The sequence below is a fragment of the Mauremys reevesii genome, linkage group 2 (assembly GCF_016161935.1).
Source record: "Mauremys reevesii isolate NIE-2019 linkage group 2, ASM1616193v1, whole genome shotgun sequence".
Lineage (NCBI taxonomy): Eukaryota > Metazoa > Chordata > Testudines > Geoemydidae > Mauremys > Mauremys reevesii.
In genome coordinates this window covers 162585570-162600586 of record NC_052624.1, presented here as the reverse complement: position 1 = coordinate 162600586, position 15017 = coordinate 162585570, and the positions used below count along the sequence as shown (strand labels likewise).

The 15017-nt window shown below is 39.3% G+C and overlaps 1 long non-coding RNA gene across 1 annotated transcript; it reads right to left on the bottom strand.

The window, feature by feature from the left end:
• Positions 1–766: 766 nt before the first annotated feature.
• Positions 767–10772, bottom strand: LOC120398696. Its single transcript, XR_005594637.1, has 5 exons — positions 10704–10772; positions 5308–5365; positions 2384–2483; positions 1397–1561; positions 767–902 (listed from the first exon to the last, which is right to left on the bottom strand). It is a non-coding gene; the product is annotated as an uncharacterized LOC120398696 (long non-coding RNA).
• Positions 10773–15017: the final 4245 nt, after the last annotated feature.

Here is a 15017-nt window from a genome sequence, read left to right as displayed (position 1 = left end):
TCCAAAGCCCACTGAAATCAATGGAAAGACATTCTTTGAGTTCAGTGGCCTTTGGATCAAGCACTTCATTTATAAAAGTAACATTGCACTAAAAAGGTTAGTGGTCTTTGGAGCAAATTTTGCATTTAATAGTTATTTAACACATTGATTGATCCTTTATTTGCAATGTGGCCCAAGGAGCATAATTCAAAATTGAATTCAGACCTCTCCATAAAAATGAATTAACACAAAATGATCAAGTACATTTTCCATTTCCAATTGCAGTGATTCAGTGGACATAATTTCCTAAAGTGCTGACTAAGCTTGAATGATATAAAGGCCAAACCCAGCTCTAATGCATATTTTCAAAAAATTCTGGTTGCAGAAAATGAGTGCAAAACAGATGCAGACCTAACACAAAATAATCACCATTAAGATGATCATGGGAATTTAAACATAAGAAAAAGTTATTGTGCAGCAACTTTGATCACCTAAAGGCTGACTATACCTTAAAAATAGATTTAAAGAAGAAGTACATGGATGAGCTGTCAGTGATGATAAAGATAATCCCTCAGTTTTTCCCTTACTCATGCCTCATCACCACCACATGTTTACTGTATGTGATCTTCCACCATGAATAGAGAATTAATCTTGTTCTACTGTGGAAAGTCATTTTGGGCCACTGGTCTTCACAAAAGTGTATTAATCGCCAGTGTGGGCTCGACATATTATCAGTGTTCAAGTTATACTTTACCAAGGAGCACAAATAAATTGTTACAGAGCCAATGGGGGTTCTCTTGCAAGCTTCTTATTTCTGTTTATTTTTCTGCTTTTCTGCATAATTAAGACATGCATTTTTATGAGTTCTGTCTCAAATTATACTGTTTTGTTTTAGAACAGTATGGAGTTGCTTGAATCAGCATCTGTGAATCAGACACAGTTTTAAAATTTAATAGCATCCTACTTGAATGTCTAAACATTTTATACACGCTGTTCTAATGAGAGGGATGTCTAATCAAATCATGTTCCACTATTATGGCAGGAAGGTGTTTACTAGACAGCAACACTTGTCCGGGGGAAGTGATAGCTCAGTGGTTTGAGCATTGGCCTGCTAAACCCAGGGTTATAAGCTCAATCCTTGAGGGGGCTATTTGGGGATTGGTCCTGCTTTAAGCAGGGGGTTGGACTAAATGATCTCCTGAGGTCCCTTCCAACCCTAATGATCTATGATTCTTAACATGGGTTACACTTCCTTAAAATGGACCAACACTACCTAAGCAAAGGACTAAGAATTGAACTTTCCTGGGAGATTCTCTCTATTTCTCTACAAACAATGGAATCCAAAGTAACCATCATTTCTAAATACATTACAAATAAAATTGTGTCTACAGACAGACATTCTGACATACTCACTCACTTAGTGTATTGGTAGTACAGCTGAATTCAAAATGACCAGCAGGGAAATAAGGCATTTCTCAAATTGAGGGCATCAGAAACTGGCCCTTGTGCTTATAAACATCTCATTTGTTCAGTTTAGTAGGTTGATGCTTGTTAATCTTGTAATAATCTACAGGAAAAAAATCTATACAATAGAAAATTTTAGTATACTGTTTGTACATGAATTAAATTGTGTCAGAGAAGATGGACATTAAGTGCAATTTACTCAAAGTCAAATTTGGCCATTCTTCCTCACACTGAGTGGCACTTTAAACTGCATGCAATCCCATCAATTTCCTTGTAAGAATAATGGAATCTGGCCCTTACTCAGCACTGGTAACAACTGGGCTCAGATCTAGGGCAGAAAGCACAAGTCAATTTTCAAAGCCATTTGATGTATGAACTCTGCTGAGCCGTTTAAAAGGGGTCATAATTAATGCCAATTGGGATGGTGACTTTCTGACATGGACAACTATCCATTATGAACTGGACTGAGACTAATCAATGTATTTAATATAGATTGGGCTGAGCTGACTTTTTAAAGTTTTAACTGAATTTATTTTTTGGGAAGGGGGAGAAATAGTGTTAGAATGACAAGATTAGAGACTGAAATCTTTCAGCCGCACAAAAAATTACAGCATATGCAGTGACAGTGCAAGGTACACAATCACTTCTCAGCCAATGCACTTCAAATGTAACCTGAGGAACAAATTTTAAGGTTGAGAGGGTAGCTCTCACTCCATGCCCACTTAAACCTTAGCCTTTTTCAGACTGCCATTAAATATGGCACTTACTGACCATCCTGAATTAGAACCCCGCTTATAAGAAAATGGGCTGAAAACATCAATTTAAAGGTCACTGAGCAATTCTCTGATGAAAATTACCTTGGGTCACTATCACCCGGGCCTAAATTCAAACTAATGACCTGTAGATAAAAAGGTATATATCCCATTAAACCACCACATACTATTTGTTTTATAATCTCCAGTGTAGGAAAGCAATCTGTCAAGCTCGCTTCCTCTCGTCCCTTTTTTAAGCTGTCCAAGTCTGCAAGACTATTGAAAAATCTATAGCAACAACAAAAAGACAAAAGTAGTTACAGTAAATGACTTTCTTCTGCTCAGGACTCTCAAAGATTGATTTCTCCAGAACTGAAATCAACCAAACCAAAATGTTTATGTACTAAATGTACTCATATATACACATATGGACGTGCATGCATGAACAATATTGAAAAGACAGCTATAGGCAGCTTTCAGTGTAGCCATGTTTTCTGAGATCAAAAGACCAATGCTAGCAAGCTTTTCCAAACCTGGCATTGTCTCAAGTGGCAAATCTGCAAAACCATTTGATGGACATAAAAACCATTAAGTGGATTTCATTGTATTTAAATATTGTCCATTTCTTGCCAAACAGCCATCCTACTGTACTTCTACTATTTCTGTAACCACTTATGCTTATTTATCCTAATGTACATGAATGGAGCTCTGTTAATGCCCAACTTAAAGGCATTTGTAAATGTACGGACCTAGCTAAACACTACATTATGCTGAGACTGCAAAACTACTCTACAGAGCAGCCTTAAAAATACTTTAATTTGACAAATAAACCAAGGAACATTTTTATAGGTTGGGAAGGGAGAAATAAATATAAATAAGTATCACAGTTTGTTATTTTAATGATTTTTATTACCACCATAAAATAAAATATTAATAATTTATCTTGTCTCTTGCCTTTTTTTTTTTTTTTTTTTTTAAAGAACTGCTTACTGAGATGGTTGGCAGTGAACGTAACAGATAACCAAACTAGTACTAAAGCTGTAAATTTAACATTCACCAATGAAAAAAAGGGTGTCATAATTTCATTTGTCATTTACCACTACAATGGTCAAAAGTAGTCTAAGAGAGCTTTATGTGAACACAAATGATTAAATAAATACTTTGTTTTATGATGTGACTTTATTACTATTGCATAAGAAAACAGCTGATGTTATTTTTCATATGCCCACTTAATCCCTGTCCACATGAAAATGTGCACTTAGATGTGATAACAAGGATGCATATGCATATTTTAGATGGTTGAAAGTGAAAATAAAAAATTCAAAATAGTTGAAACTGAATTACAGTATTAGCAATATTGTACTTATACAAAACCTTAGTTTTGTATAAGTACAAACCAAACTTAGAAGCAGTAGTCAAAAAACCAACACCCAAAACGGAAAAAAACTTACATTAGGCTGAGGGATAAGATTATACTAAGAAAGACTGCTTCCAAACTATTTAAAAAATCTTCAGTTGTTTGTGATGAATACAGAACACTTGATGGTACTGGGTAGGAATCTAAATCTAGGGACATATGAGTGCCGACGAAGTGGGTATTCACCCACGAAAGCTCATGCTCCAATACGTCTGTTAGTCTATAAGGTGCCACAGGACTCTTTGCTGCTTTTAAATTTCTATGGTCTATTTGCTCCACTCCTTTGCTCTGTGCAGAGGAGAGCACATAGATAAAATTCATGAAGAACTGGGCTGTGCAATCAAGGGGAAAAAATGACAAAGGAAAGCAGGTTCCCTGTCCCAATGTGCTAGTAGAAGCCTAGCACATTTTTAGTACTCAGTAAAGATCCCCTACCATTACATAGCTGCTATTAATCCCTCCATTCAGCAGAGCATTTATGTCAGGATGAAAAAAAAATTATGACCTGAAGAAACTGACAGAGCTTGGGAACAACTACTCTGTGATACACAATGGACACCAAAAGAGCCTTGTGAGTCACTGATGACCTAAGTTGCCTTAATTACACTGCTTGCTCCCTGACCTCCTCATTAAAGTCTCAGATGCAGGTTTAGCTGAGAGAAGTCAATGGCCGCAAGAGGTTGTGGGGGCACTGTGAAGCAGCATACAAAACCTGTATATTTGGATACAAACATGCAGGATGTCCAGTGTCATTTCCTGTGTATACCCAATCTATGCATGGCTAAGGACACAAACAGCTTAATCCATACCACAAGTGACCCCACCAATATGAGCATGTGGTAGCCATTTGCAGACATAAGAGACACAGAATTTTGACACAAGCCTGTAAGTTGTTACATTGCTCCTCATTGACTAATATAAATCTGAACAAATACATGTGTTTTGGTGGCTGAGAGTGAAAAGTATGGCTATTTGGCAGCACAAATACTGTGTGGACAAATAGAAAAGATGGTCCTAATTAACTCCATGTGCACCTTGTTTAGACAAAGGCACCACAGCAAAGCCCATATAAAAATCTCACTTGGTAGCATTTTACATCCACATTTACATAGGCATATATGACTATACAGGCTTCAGGAAAACAGAATATAAGGAATGATGTTCTTGAGTCCTCCCATGGGAATTATGATATTAATTCAGTTGGAGTTGCTTTGAAAAATCAGTCCAATTCCTAAATACAGATTTAGTAGCCTACATTTAGGCTTTACAAAAATATTTTGATCTGAAACTAGTGTACTCTGGATAGCAATGGAGTATGCTTTAAATGGACCAGGAGAAGTGGAATGAAACCAAGAATTTTTCTTCTGGCATCCTCTAATCCAGAGTTTGTATGCAAGAGAAGGAATAGACAAATAAGTCCCACATATGAGGAGCTTCTGGAAAGTGAATTGGTGGGGTTAAAAGTCACTGTATCATCCCTGGAAGAAGTAGAACAAATGGATCTTTAAGACACTCTAGAGTGACCACAGACGGGTTGAGGAAGCCTGGCATCTGCTGTGTCAAAATACCATAGCTGAGAAAAATGGCCTGCTGAGTGCAAGAATGCCTCCTTTTTAACTTAGGAGATGTAACATGATCTCATTTCCAGGTGAGGAGACTGAAAGATGACCCATCATATCATAAAAGAACACAAACCTGTTGAAAGCATCTCATTTCCTGTGTCCAAGGTCAGCTGAATAGCTGCTAGCTGTTACTAGTTTGGAGATAAATAAAAATTGTTCAATTAATGTTATCATTTACAGAACATGGATACACCTATTTTATCTGATCATTTGTGAACTATGCATCATATTTCCATTAGTTAGCAACAATGTTCATTATAAACACTGTCTGTTTGTTAAGTCACCAAAGGTTTTGCTGTCCCTATAGCAATCCAGAGTCATTTCATCTCTGTATGAGAAATACAATTCTCAAATAATTCTTTAGTTAAATAGAACCTGCTAGGTGACATTTAGGTGAGTTAAGGACAAGACTGAGTATTTAAGTTTTGCCATCTGTATTTGTATACAGATGAGTCAGAATTTTTTGGCATGTACAAGGCACATAAAATATATGTAGTTTGGCATTGTAGTTTTATTCCCTCCTTTTTTCCCCACTAATGTTCTTAACTTAACATTAGTGAAAAAAGGAGGGAATAAAACTACAATGCCGAACTACATAAGTTAAGAACATTAGCTTAGGTTTTACATCAGAACCTCAATATTGTCATTTCTCATTTACTATTGCATAGGTTGCTCACATTCTCTCAGGCTTAATGCAGCCTGGCATTACATACTGCTGTAGCAGCATTGTTCTTGTAATACCTCCACTCGGTGATGTCTTATTACATTTGTAAGCTCATTGGGGCAGGGAGTATCATTTATTATGGCCCAGATATAAAAAAAGCTCAGGACCATGGTGGGGGGGTGCACATGCACTCCTAAATTTTCCAAATCATTCAGCACCCAATGTGTTGAGTTCTTTGTAAAGTCTGACCACTTGTTTTGGTGCCTAAATAGGGGTCAAATGTCTTGAAAACCTGTCCCCAATTGTCAGTGTCAAGCTCCTTTGAAAATTTGACTATCCGTTTATATAGTGCCCAGCAAAATGGGGCCCACATCTGATGGAAGCCTCTACATCAGTGGTTCCCAAACTTGTTCTGCCGCTTGTGCGGGGAAAGCGGTCCAGGCAGGTTTGTTTACCTGCCACATCCACAGATTTGGCCGACCGTGGCTCCCAGTGGCTGCGGTTCGCTGCTCCAGGCCAATGGGAGCTGCTGGAAGTGACGTGGGCCGAGGGACATACTGGCCGCCACTTCCAGCAGCTCCCATTGGCCTGGAGCAGCAAACCGCAGCCACTGGGAGCCACGGTTGGCCGAACCTGCGGACGTGGCAGGTAAACAAACCGGCCCAGCCCTCCAGGGGCTTTCCCTGCACAAGCAGCTGAACAAGTCTGGGAACCACGGCTCTACATAAACATTAATAGCAAGCAATTTCATTACATTTAGCTCTCCTTTCAGATTCCACATAAGTAGGCTCATTTGCATCATTATTGTTTGCGTTAGTCCCAAATTTTATTTAACTCAAATCATATGCTACCTGCCAAGCTACTGGCCAGATTGAAAAGCTGTGCAATGACACTGATGAGACTAGTTGCCTTTCCTGATCTAGGTGCTAGTTTCTCATAGATCTTAGAGATGGTTTCATATCATCTGCACATCAGATCAAGTTTCTCTTCACCTTTATTTATAATAGCTTCCCCATACCTTAATCCTACTTGCCTTATGGCAAAGGCAGAAAAAAAAAAGTATGTCCAGATTAATCCCTGCTGTAATTCAACTGAAGTCAAATGGATGAATTTGGTCCCATGATTTAACATCCATTCATAACAAAATGAACATAAAGTCCATTGAGTTGAAATAAGGACATAATGGGACGTATTGCTTTTATAAAATAACTTTTTAAGATGAAAACAGCCATACTGGGTCAGACTAAAGGTCCATCTAACCCAGTATGCTGTCTTCCAACAGTGGCGAATGTCAGATGCCCCAGAGAGAATGAATAGAACTGGTAATCTTCAAGTGATCCATCCCCTGTCGCCCATCCCCAGCTTCTGGCAAACAATGTCTAGGGACAACATTCCTGCCCATCCAGCTAATAGCCATTGATGGACCTATCATCCGTGAACTTATCTAGTTTTTGTTTGAACTCTGTTCTTGTCTTGGCCTTCACAACATCCTTTGGGAAAGAGTTCCACAGGTTGACCATGCAGTGTGTGAAAAAACACTTCCTTTTGTTTGTTTTAAACCTGCTGCCTATTAATTTCATTTGATGACCCCTAGTTCTTATGAGAAGTAGTAAACAACACTTCCTTAACACATCTACTTTCTCTACACTAGTCATGAGTTTATAGACCGCAATCATCTCCCACCTTAATCATCTCTTTTTTCCCCCAAGCTGAAAAGTCAGTCTTTTTAATCTCTCCACATACGGCAGCCATTCCATATCCCTAATCATTTTTGTTGCCCTTTTCTGAACCTTTTCCAATTCCAATGTAACTTTTTTGAGATGGGGTGATCACATCTTCACACAGTATTCAAGATGTGGGCATACTAGGATTTATAGAGAGAGACAATATAATATTTTCTGTTTTATTGTCTATCCCTTCCTTAATGATTTGCAACATTCCGTTTGCTTTTTTGACTGCTGCTGCACATTGAGTGGATGTTTTCAGAGAACTATCCACAATGACTCCAAAATCTCTTTCTTGAGTGGTAACAGCTAATTTAGACCTCATCATTTTATAAGTATAGTTGGGGTTATGTTTTCCAGTGTGCATTACTTGGCATTTATCAACATTGAATTCAATCTGCCATTTTGTTGCCCAGTGACCCAGTTTTGAGAGATCCTTTTGTAGCTCTTTGCAGTTTGCCTGGGACTTAATTATTGTGAGTAGTTCTGTATCATCTGCAAATTTTGCCACCACATTGTTTACCCCTTTTTCCAGATAATTTATGAATATATTAAATAGGACTGGGCCCAGTACAGACCCCTGGGGGACACCACTATTTACTTCTCTCTGTTCTGAGAACTGACCATTTATTCCTACCCTTTTGTTTCCTATCTTTTAACCAGTTACCAATCTATGAGAGAACCTACTCTCTTGTCCCATGACTGCTTACTTTGGGTAAGAGCCTTTGGTGAGGGAATGTATCAAAGGCTTTCTGAAAATCTATATACACTATATCCACTGGATCCCCCTTATCACCATGCTTGTTGACCCCATCAAAGAATTCTGGTAGATTGGTGAGGCATAATTTCCCTTTACATGATTTCTCTCAGATTGACTATTCCCCAACAAATTACATTCATCTATGTGTCTGATTATTTTGTTCTTTACTATAGTTTCAAACTGTTTGACTGGTACTGAAGTCAAGCTCACTAGCCTGTAATTGCCAGGGTGTCCTCTCGAGCCCTTTTTAAAAATCATCATCTCATTAGCTCTCCACCAGTCATTTGGAAATACTGTTCTTCAGAACATATTATAACAGGGTGTGTCAAACAGGGGTCGCCACTTGTGTAGGGAAACCCCTAGCAGACCAGGCCAGTGTGTTTACCTGCCCCGTCCACAGGTCCGGACGGACGATCGTGGCTCCTGCTGGCTGAAAATTGCTGCTCCCTACACAAGCGGCAACCCCTGTTAGAGAAACCCTGTATTATAATAAATCTACAACCATCTAGGATATCACAGCTGTCACCATATTGAAAAATATGGCCACTCAAAGCCTTCTAGCAACAGAAGGTGTAAATCTCAGGTCTTCCTGACCAAAATCACAAACTATGAGAAATCCACATAAGTTATGAGAAGTATAGGTCCTATGCTTATAAGTTTGGTTCTAATAGGTTAATTTAGGAAAGCATCAATACAAATCTACACCCATACTCTTAATACCCTTTTAAAATTCATTATATTAAAGTAGAATTCAAAATAAATAGTGCTGACAGCACACAATCTGATAACCATCTACCATCAGACAAACACAAATACCCACCTTCCCAACCACCCGTCAGTCTCTCTCTTCCCTAAATCCCTGAAGAAAAAACAAGAACTTTGCAGAATGTCAAGAAGCTGAACAAATCATAATGATCAAGGGGGAAGAGAATTCCAGAGTTGAGAGGCCATGACAGATAACACCTGGCCAGCAATTTCCTCCCATATAGGATGAGACTCCAGCTCAAGCACCTGCTTACAATTGCAGAGGAATGACATAATAGAGAAAGAAACTGTCTCAGTTAATTTGGTGTACAAGCATTTAGTGCTTTAAAGGTTTAAATACAATCCTTCCACTTCTACCCAAGAATTCCCAGGCAGCCAGTGCAGTTCTCTAGCAATGATGTGTTGTACTCTGAGTGAAGCTCCACTATTTCAGTAGGATGCCTCATTTTGCCCTAGATCCACTTTTTCAGTAAGAAGTTGAGCCGTTTTGATCCCATCTAGCTATACACACCAGCAACGTAATTTTAGTGTTCTTTCCCCAGCTACTTTCCCAATGATACAAAAAGACAAAGGAACAATATGAAAGAACCACAAGTCTGAACACATCACTGTTACTCAGGGTTGGTTGATGAACCAGACTAGCTTACACAGCCTTTGGTAGTGGGACCACAGTTATCATTGTTGCAGCCATCAACTATCCCCTTTAAGATTGCACCATTAGATTTTCCATTCAGGGCCAATTTTTGTGCTTGGATGAGCACAGGCTGATCCCAATGAAAACAATAGGAGTCATGCACATGCATCTGAAGGAAAGAAATGGGCCCTTGGCCTGAGCTTTGTTCCAAACTAGAATCCTATTGCATTGGGTTTATGGAGCAGAGATTTTACTGAGATGTAGAACAAACAAAATTCCACAGACACTGTGTAATGTTTCATTTCTGTGTTCTAGATAAATGAAATCTGGATTGAACTTGGACTAGCAATAAGGTTAAGGTGAAGCATTATTTTGGGAAGATAATAGATCTGGCCAAATATCAGAAAATCAGTGATAAAACTAAAACCCATTTTAAAAGTGTATCAGAAAGGTTTAGGGTGAGATTCTCTCTCCATTCAGCCAATTTCTGATTTTTCTTCAGTTATTTCACTTACATTCTGTATTATATGATGAGCATTTCCCTTAAAAAAAAAATCATGCATTCTCTTCCAATTACATTCAATGTAGCACTGTACATTTAAACAGGGCCAGGGTTACAGTCTACTGAGCCCTTTTCATCATAGGCCAGCAATGAGGTTGGCAAGAGAACTCCCACAGTCTCTGTTGTCCCTGGGGGTTTATTTCAGAACAGTTTAGCCTCCTGTCCTGACAGGGGCCCTTCCAGGAGATGTGCCTGTAGTGGTGGGTTGGGAGGAACACAAGCCCACCCTCTACTCTGGGTTCCGGCCCAGGGACCCTAATGGTAGCAGCTGCTGGCAGCCAACCTTTCACTGCCAGAGTTGCTACATTTCCCTGGACCACTTCCCCACAGCTCTCCTGCTTCTCCCTTCTACACTCTTACCTTAAGGCTCCCTTAACAATGGTGGTGGGGGGGTCTTCATTAACCAGCCCTTCAGCCACACTTCCTCTCACCTGGCTTTTCCTGCCAGAATGGAGTGAGTCCTTTTTATAGTATCAGCGGGGCCTTAATTAGAGTCAAGTGGTCACATTACCTTAATGGCCTCACCTGACTCTTTGCAGGTTAATTAGAGTCAGGTGTTCTCATTAGCCTGGAGCAGCCCCTGCTCTAGTCAGTCAGGGAACAGAAAACTGTTAATCCAATGGCCAGTATATCTGTCTTCTGGCCTGGGTCTATCACAATATATAGAGAGAGACTAGTTTTTGAAAGGAGCAGCTTTTCAGTTGCACATGAAAGAGGGAAAATAACTTGATGCATAAGAAGAAGCCAGGAGAATTAGCTGCTGCCATGGTGCTGACTCAGGTTAGTAGCCAAAAGAGAGACAAAGTTGAGATGCTGCCTCTACTACAATTTCTGAAATAGTGAAAATTGCACATAGGGATTCCCCTGCTGTCTCTCCCCACCTGCTACATAAGCTTATATTTCCAAACAAAACCAACAAATGCATTTTAACTGGTCACTGAATGCTTGTGGTTAGGAAGAAGCTTCCCCCAGGGGCTGGTTATTCCATAAGTATCCAATGTAGGGTTTCTGAAGCATCAGCTAATGGCAGAGACAGGATAATGAACTAGATAGACCATTTGGCTAAACTGTTATGGCAAGTCCTATGCTCCTGTATTTCTTTCCTTTAAGGTGACCTCTTCAGTGTCAGCACTCTGTTCATAGAATATCAGGGTTGGAAGGGACCTCAGGAGATCATCTAGTCCAACCCCCTGCTCAAAGCAGGACCAATCCTCAAATGGCCCCCTCAAGGATTGAGCTCATAACCCTGGATTTAGCAGGCCAATGCTCAAATCACTGAGCTATCCCTCCTCCCATCATGATCAGAAACATAAAACTTACCAAAAAGGATGAACCATACACACTAACAGGCCCCATAAATGTAGAGTGGGCACACAAATATTTCAAAAATTTTGAAAGAATAATATGGTATTCTATTAGAAATGGTAGAATCCTTCAAAATGGTACATACTTTGAAGGGTGCCTACAGGTTCAATATCCACAGAGCAGCAAAGTGTTAAAGGATGGGAATCTTTATTATCTCTTCAGCTTGGAAGCCTTTATTGTAATTAAATCCATTTCCCATGTAGCTAACACAGTTGATATAACCATGCAATAAAAACTCAGCCCCATGTCTAGATGAAACTTTCAGAATTACATAACTTTTTATCAATCAAATATACCTCCAAAGTTAAAAATAAGAACGCCCATACTGGGTCAGACCAAAGGTTCATCCAGCCCAGTATCCTGTCTACCGACAGTGGCCAATGCCTCAGAGGGACTGAACCTAACAGGTAATGATCAAGTGATCTCTCTCCTGCCATCCATCTCCACCCTCTGACAAACAGAGGCTAGGGACACCATTCCTTACCCGTCCTGGCTAATAGCCATTAATGGACTTAACCTCCATGAATTTATCTAGTTCTCTTTTAAACCCTCTTATAGCCTTCACAACCTCCTCAGGCAAGGAGTTCCACAGGTTGACTGTGCACTGTGTGAAGAAGGAATTCCTTTTATTTGTTTTAAACTTGCTGCCCATTAATTTCTTTTGCTGGCCCCTAGTACTTATATTATGAGAACAAGTAAATAACTTTTCCTTATTCACTTTCTCCACACCACTCATGATTTTATATACCTCTAGCATATCCTCCCTTAGTCTCCTCTTTTCCAAGCCGAAAAGTCCTAGACTCTTTAATCTCTTCTCATAGGGGACCCATTCCAAACCCCTAATCATTTTAGTTGCCCTTCTCTGAACCTTTTCTAATGTCAGTATATCTTTTTTGAGATGAGGAGACCACATCTGTATGCACTATTCAAGATGTGGGTGTACCATGGATTTATATAAGGGCAATAAGATATTCTCCATCTTATTCTCTATCCCTTTTTGAATGATTCCTAACATCCTGTTTGCTTTTTTGACTGCCACTGCCCACTCCGTGGACATCTTCAGAGAACTATCCACAATGACTCTAAGATCTCTTTCCTGATTAGTTATAGCTAAATTAGCCCCCATCATATTGTTATAGTTGGGGTTATTTTTTCCAATGTGCATTACTTTACATTTATCCACATTAAATTTCATTTGCCATTTTGTTGCTCAATCACTTAGTTTTGTGAGCTCTTTTTTAAGTTCTTCACAGTGTGCTTTGGTCTTAACTATCTTGAGCAGTTTATTATCTGCAAACTTGGCCACCTCACTGTTTACCCCTTTCTCCAGATCATTTATGAATAAGTTGAATAGGATTGGTCCTAGGACTGACCCTTGGGAAACACCACTAGTTACCCCTCTCCATTCTGAAAATTTACCATTTATTCCTACCCTTTGTTCCCTTGGAGAACATAAGCACTTGGAGATTGAGTCTGGTGGACATATGTGAAAACTACCATAGGTAATTCTGGTGCAACTGACTAAAATTATACCAGCCTGATTCTCCAATAGTTTTTACAACAAAAAATGCACAAATGCTGACAGGAGCTCCTTTGAGCAATCAGCAACTACACCCTGTAAGAATGTATTATCTCCAAAGGAATAATAAAGGAAAAAGATAAGTCTTAAAGATCCTTGCCCAGCTGAAGGGGAGAGACATGCAGCAAGCCAAAGCAGTTGCAAAATGGCTAATTGGGCTGCAGCTGCTTGGCTCTGGCAAATTTAAAGGGCAATCTCCAGAAAGACATGCTGAGAAAAAAAGTTCCTATAATAGGGCAGCCTTGCATTTGGGAGAGTTAGTAGGGACCTGGTAGTCAACAAAATAAGCTGTTATTGGAGAAAAAACATCTGCTTTAGTGTCTGTTTTATACTACCATTATGTTACATAACGCTATTTATTTCTATTAATTCCTTGTCTCTGTGGCTCACAGGTGCATTTCTAATCCCTGAACTAATGGACCCATCACTGCTACTGGGAGATCTTGTATAATACATGAGTAAAAAAGATTTCCAGTTGACTATGTGAAAACAGATACAGGAAAATGCCAAGTAAAGTGGACAAGTCCTCATTCCCATGCTGCAGCCACTGTAATAAAAGTTACCTAAAATCTGTTACCTACAATACTGGCTTGCAGCAAGATACTATCAGATGAGCAGAGGCAGAATGTGGCCTTGATATATATTACCACCAAGGGAGGTTCACATACAACAACTTTGCCTTTGTAGCTACAGCTGCTTCATTGCAGTTGTAGTTTATACCAGCCACTTACAATAACTTTACCAAGGCACCCAGACTGAAAATATATGCTGTGTATTTTTTCTTAACCATCCTCCTCCCAGTTTTGTGTTTACACCTCCCAGAGCAAGCCAGTTTAACTTTAGCTATACAGACTCTGCACAAAAGGAGAATCATCTCAAGGTGTAGAGTGTGTGCAATTCACTAGTGGTATGACTGAAAGCATTTCTCCACTGCTTTAGACATTGTGCAGTTCTTTATACCAATTCCAAAGGAGTATAAAATGCTACCAGATCAGAATTTTTGCAGATGTCTATATATGATCCAAAACAGTGGAGAATAAGCTGTAAAATCTAATAGGAGCTCAGCAATGAAAGGCTCCCCCAATGTCACAGGCCCAAGTAGAATTTATGTATCCACTCCCCGCACCCTCCCAAATGCAAACTTAACTGTTTATTCCTTGCTACCTATGAGATTCCAAACATTCAGTTCTCCAAATCTGGCTGGACCCTCTCTAATTGGAGTTAATGCAATTTTTTAAAAAAAATTGGGCCTGATTGTCCCCTCACTTACAAATGGGTTCTAACCTCATCAAACTCAATGGAGCTCCACTGGTGTAAATGATAGGTGAACCGGGCCTGAATATTTTAAACACAGGGTGCTGCAATTTCCTGAAGAACTGGATGGCAAAATGGCAAATCATCTGGTAGTGTAAATAAGCACAGCTCCATTAAGTTTCACCTATTTACACCAGCAGGTAATGGGGCCCCAGAAATTCAGTTAGAGTATTTGGCCTGTGATTGATAATAGTATTTTATGGAATATTTGGAATATTTAGGCAATGCCAATTCTAGTGTCATGCTCAGGTGTCAAAGATAAGTAACAATTACAGAACTTGACATATTTAACTTCCCAGTGAGACAATTATTGTTATTGAAATGGAAATGGTACAAATGGAAATCATCCTCATTACAATATCAAGATTGAAATAGTCCTCAGATATGGTATATGTGGGATCTTATAAGTATACTCC